Source organism: Dreissena polymorpha, chromosome 3 (genome assembly GCF_020536995.1).
Source record: "Dreissena polymorpha isolate Duluth1 chromosome 3, UMN_Dpol_1.0, whole genome shotgun sequence".
Classification (NCBI taxonomy): Eukaryota; Metazoa; Mollusca; class Bivalvia; order Myida; family Dreissenidae; genus Dreissena; species Dreissena polymorpha.
The window spans coordinates 65,168,321-65,175,140 of record NC_068357.1 but is presented as its reverse complement, the minus strand read 5'-3'; positions in this window follow the sequence as shown (position 1 = coordinate 65,175,140).

Genomic DNA, 6,820 nt, shown 5'->3' with positions numbered 1-6,820 from the left:
ATCATGAAACTTCATAGGCACATCGATCATGACTGGCAAATGACTCTTATTGATTTTCAGGTCACAAGGTCAAAGATCAAGGTCACAATGACTAAGCAGTACAATGGTTTCCGGATGATATCTCAAGAATGCTAACGCCTAGGATCATGAAACTTCATAGGAACATTGATCATGATTGGCAGATGATCCCTATTGATTTTCAGGTCACTAGGTCAAAGGTCAAAGCCACAGTGACTCGAAACAGTAAAATGGTTTCCTGATGATAACTGAAGAATAATTAGGCCTAGGATCATGAAACTTCATAGGTACATTGATCATCACTGGCAGATGACCCCTATTGATTTTCAGGTCACTAGGTAAAAGGTCAAGGTCACAGTTACTATAACGCATTCACACAATGGCTGCCACTACAACTGACAGCCCATATGGGGGCATGCATGTTTTACAAACAGCCCTTGTTTTGATGTTTGAATTAAGCATTTGCTGGAACACTTATTTCTATTGATAAGGCTGTGTTATACCATTTTTGCCTTAAATTTGGAATTAAAAATGTGTTTGATTTGAAAAAAAAACTGTAATGTAGCCGCTACTAGGTAGCAGGAAGGTAGCCAGAAAAGGTAGCCGCTACGTAGCCGCTACTAGGTAGCCAGAAAAGGTAGCCGCTACGTAGCCAGAACAGGTAGCGGAAAAGTAGCCACAAAAGGTAGTCGTTACATAGCCGCTACTAAGTAGCCGGAAAACTAATTTACATACGAAATACTAAATAGCCGCTACTCAGCCGCTACAGGTAGCGGCTGAGTAGCCGCTAGGTTGCAGTTAGGTAGCCGCTATAGGTAGCCAGAGGCCTTAGATTTCTGTAAGGGGAGCGGCAGAGCAGGAAAATTTTATCACCGGATAACCAAACATATTTGTCCGTTTTTCCGTTACATATTCGTTAGTCGGTCTGACCAGGCCTTATTGAAGGCAAATTTTTTAATCAATTTTGAATGAGCTTCATGTGCTTTGATTGTTTTAGATGGTAACCCAAGTTAAAAAACATGAGTTCCATCTGTGTTTTTCAAGTGCGTTTAGTTGCTAAAGATCAGTTAGACGTAGGAGTTCACAAGTTGTTGTGAGAGAACAATTGGATAACAAATTTAGGTTACTTGAATATATAAACATATATTTTGAAATGCTTTTAAGAATGCCATTGAAGATTAAGGGTCTTTAAAACACAAGGACATAGTAGTCAGTCACATAAAGAAAATTTCAATTCAATATATTACATCTCGGAAATATAAACATTAACTAATTGTAGCTTAAGACCGAGACAATTATGTATGCTACAAATAAATAGTGCTAGATTTGTATGTATGTGTAGAGAGTTTCAAAGTTTATTGTCTAATCCATGACATGTACAATAAAATACATAAAATAACACAATATACAAACATGCATGGCAAATCTTATAGATTTGTAATAGACATTTTAAATGTGTAATATTACGATTAAAACTATTGCCTTTTTAACAGGTACATGTTTCATTTACATACATCATTAAAACCAGATTACCCCTGTTAACCTTTTGTTAAACACCTGTAATAAAATATTGAAGTTGATAAAACACTGGTGATTGTAAAACAGGGCACTAATGCGCAAAGTGAAAAATGAAGTTAAAGAGTGACTACCAGATAGGATCAGATCATTAGTGGACTGGTTAACAGTGGCCTTCTGTATTTTAACAAAACAGTTATTTTAGATGATTAAATAATAGGAGACATTTTTATAATAAACAACTAATTTCATTAAAACATAAAGATCTATAGTTGAGCGTTACACAAAATGTATCACCTTTAATCCTATAGAATAGATTCTATACACAAAGACGCTCAATACACTATCAACTTATGACTAGAATTTCTTACTATACACACGTATATTATACATCAAAGATAATAAATATACTATCGCTGCTATTTACATAAAACATGCAACACTACTTCTTATTTACACATGTAAAACTGTCTTCTTTTAAAAAGCAGGTTTTGGCTTAGATTCTTGTTAATCCTTCATTGATAAAGGGGGATTTCATCTTATCGCTATTCGACATGTTCATAAATTTTGGAGTAGAATCAACAGCTTTTTCAACAATATTATATCTGATATCATTATACATGCTACATTCTAATAATACATGACATTCATTTTCAATTGTATTATCTCTACAAAATGGACAGAATCGTCTGTCAGCAGGCAGACCTTCATACCTTCCTGTCTCAAGGCGAATCGGAGCAACGCCACACCTACATTTACACAGGGCCGATCTATGACTCTTAGGGATTATTTATTTGCAATATATCTCAACACCAAAGTTCTGCTTAAATATACAGTAGCTTCTAAGCTTATTACCACCTCTACCTGATACACCATTACTAGAGTTAATTCTATGTAGCCAATCTACTTTATATTCATTTAACATAAACTGTTCCATGGCCTTAACAATAACACCTTTGGAAATAGAAACATCGTAATAATGTCTAAGATTGCAATGAGATAAATGCTTTCGCACAAAGAAAAAACAATTTTTACATCTTTCTGATTTTGTGCTAGCCCAGAGTGCTATGCGCTTGTTTAATATAGAGGATTTGGTAGTGGAAAGACGGGCCCAGTAATTTACCACTACTTTCCATTGGCGGATATGGACTGGTGTCCAACCCATTTCTCCAGAAACACCAAGGTTTGGGGTGTATTTACCCACTCCTAGATAAAACCTCATTGCCTTGTTCTGGACAGCTGTTACACATGAAAAGGATTTAGGCCCCCATATAGCCGCCCCGTAAGCAATGACTGGCCAAACAACGGAGTCGTAAAGCTTCGTGAAGACATCGAATGGTACACCTCCAATTGTTTTAACTTTGGCAATAAGTAAACCTAAAGCTCTACTAGCACTCTGAGCTACCATCTTAGCAGTAACATCAAGATCCTAAAACTCATTCAAAACTAAGCCCAGATATTTATACTGATTTACATATTCTATCACTTGGTCACCACATGTGAACACAACATTAGATCTCGGCATAGATCTTGTACGAAAGTGAACAATATTGCTTTTTCCTACATTAATATCCATGCTATTTCTATTACACAATTCACTTAGTACATTTAATAGTGTTTGAAGGTTTTGCTCATTATCGGCCAGAAGTACAATATCATCAGCAGATAATAAAACACATACAATCTCATCATCAATTTTAACACCAATATCTAACGATTTCAAAGGCAATGCTAAATCATTTATAAATATATTAAACAGAATAGGGGATAAAATATACCTCTGTCTTAAACCACATTTTACTTCAAACCAATCCGTTTTATGCGAGTTAACTCTAACACAGGAAGAAACAGAATTATATATAGGTTTGATTGCCTGTAGCATTTTTCCTGACACACCATTACTAAAAAACTATTCCAAAGTTTTGTTCTATCTATTGAATAATACGCCTTTCTAAAGTCAATACAGGCAGCAAATGTTGCTAATTTATGCTGTTTACGGGTTTCTATAATACTTGTTAGAGAAGGTAAGTGATCAACAGTACTACGTTTTTTCCTGAAGCCATTCTGTTCATCTACTAGAATACTATTTCTTTTAATATAGGTGCTCAACCTATCATCAAGTATCCTACAATAGACCTTGTAGATTGCAAACGCAAGGGCAACTTTTCGATATGACACCGGGTCTCTAGGATCTAGCGTAGGAGACTTGGGGATAGGATTGATGATACATTTACTCCAAACTGATGGTACAATTCCATTATCAAAACATACATTGAACAACACATGTAAATAATAAATGGATGTATCATTAAAAAGTACTTCAGAGGGTATCTTATCCACCCCATAAGCTTTCCCACATTTAGCTTTCCATATTGCTTTCTTAACTTCTGCAATACTTATATCATTATTAAAATGGGTATTACTTTCATTACCAAGATTAGTATTATCGCTATCAACATCAGATAAGTCTTGTACATTTCTATTATTAAAGAGTGAGCTAAAATCATGCTTCCATTTATTCAACACATCTGAAATTGATGAAGAGACTGTTCAATTGTCCAAAACAACTTGCTCTTGGATCAGCTTTTTTCTTTGAGTTATTTACACCAATTTTTCCGATAGACTTCCAAATGTTATTTTGATCACTTTCATAGTCCTCCAACAATTTATTCTGTAAATTAAACCAATATGTACGCTTCGCTTTTTTTACCTCACGGTCAAAGCGCTTGCGTAACTTAACATAATCAGCTTTAAAAATATGTTTAAGACTACGAACAGTACAACTAAACCATTTATTTTAAGCAGTACATAATTTAGACCACAGATCTGTAAGTAAAACACTCCACCAAAGGTTGCCTTGTCTATGTTTCCTAAACTTGCTAGACATATTATTTACAATAATTTTATGAGGAACACTCTTATACATAGTATTTCTAACAATATCACACCAATCTTGGTAAACATTATCAATGTTATTGCTATTTACCTCGTTACTTTCCAATCTATTTATTTAAATATTTACATCTTCTAAAACACACCGATCATTTAAAAAATCATTTGGTACATTCTCCAGATCAAATTTTACATGACTAGAAACAATATTAGCACCACGGCTACCTTCGTACTCTAAGTTAGTAACAATATTCCAAGACAGCAGCGAGTGGTCTGGTATGCCAACAGGAGTAATGTTTACAATACTATCAAGTGCTATGATCAGATCTGATGTGAAGGTGTCTTTAAAGTTTGTGAAAATACACAGATGCTCATGAGAAGTAATACAATAATCCACTAGAGATGCTCCATTTACAGAAACTGATGTATAATTATTCTCCCCATTACTACGGCCATTTAGCATACACATATTTGTATTAATTAAAAAATCTACAAATGGCTCTCCATATTTGTTTGTGGCATAATCAACAATATTACGCTGTGGAATATCATCCACACCTGAAATAAAATCATCCAGTTCCCCGCATCGACTATTGAAATCCCCGCATATATATATTGTGCCCATATTTTGGTACTTATACACTCCAGTCAGCAATTGATCATAAAAAGAATTTACATCAAAGGGACGAGATGAGTTTTCAGGTGGTAAATAACAAACACACGGTATTATTTCATACTCTGAATATTTATGTTGTAATTTAATCCATAAAATCCCCTCATGACTATCATCTAAAACAGATACATTATAAAAATCTAATAAATCCTTTTTAAATAAAAACCTTACTCCACCAGAGCCTTTCTGGCATTTTTATGAACATTGTTTTCTATTTAAACCATACCAAATAAAACCATCGACATTTAAAACATCATTGTTTCACAGGTGCGTTTCTGCTAAACCTAAAATGTCAAAATCTTCCTTAATAATACATGAATAGCGTAAGTTAAAATTGTCATTCCAAAACCCGGCTTTTAACTAATGATTGTTTCTGTTTTGACCTCTATAGTGCCCACGACCACGGCTTCTTCTACGTCCTGTTCCACCCCTCTGCCATCCTCCCCTATTCTGAGGAGAGTCATTATTCCCGACCAGCCTGTCACTATATCTGTTGTTTTCATGCACAACACGATCACTTTTTTCCTGCATATCGCGGCCATTATTCCCACCCCGCCTGTCACTTTATCTGCTGTTCCTTAGCCCATCATTATCACTATTCCCTCTCCTCCTGTCGTTGGAGTTATTCAAACCCCGTCTGTCATTGTTGGGATTTCCCCCCTGTCGATCACTCTGGGAATTTCTCTCCGGCCTATCATTGTTTGAGAAATTTCCATCCCTGCTGCTACGGTTGTTATCACGAAATCTATCTGCAGGCTGTATTTTCTGGAAACTATTATGGTCCATATAATAGTTCAATTATAATCGGTACGGTACGATGCTTAAATAATTATTCTAGAGTAAATGTGAGTCAACATACTTGGACGTCGAAATTCAGAGATGATCAGACTTGTTAAGCATTGCTTGAGAAAGAGGCGACTGGAGACATGTTCCTCAGTTTTTATAAATGTAATATTATGCAATATACTTGTATCAACTTAAAATTTAACGGCAGACAAGATTTCTCGATGATAAAATATGATGTCATGATTAATATAAGCATAATCTGCAACATTTTTTGTCATCACCAGTTTATCAATATTTATGCACATTCTCTTTGATATGGACATATCAGGAATGATAATGCATAATTACCGAATTATTGCATTGAAACATGTTATTATACACTCATACTGATAATATGTTATGATAGCCCAGTCGAACCTGTTTTGTGCCGACCCTAAACATTTTGATTTGGTGTCAAAATTAAGTTTCAGATCATTTATTTTTTTATTCACTAAAATAACTATTGTGTTTTGCTTCATCTACATTCGATCACGTTGGCTTAACGAACTTTTAATTATTTAAATAAAACATAAAATTGATTTTGATGAGTTCCGTATGTCATTGAATATTCCTATTAAATTAGGAATCGTACACAAAAGTTTACAAAAAAACAACAACATTCAAGCCGACCTATACTGGTTAGTTTTTTATGACAATGGTTAAAACATTTAAATACGTTTGATGTACGACAATAAAAACGTTTAATATAAGACATTAAGGTTAAAAAATCGAACTCGCCGAAATTTAAAAAAAAAATTGTATCACGGATGGTTCGATAAACTTCAGTAAATAAAACGTATACATGTATGTGGCTACTTTGGAAGGAATGCATAGTATTTATTATCAACACAAATAAAACCATAAAGATAAAAGGCAAATAAAAAATAAGCCTATATG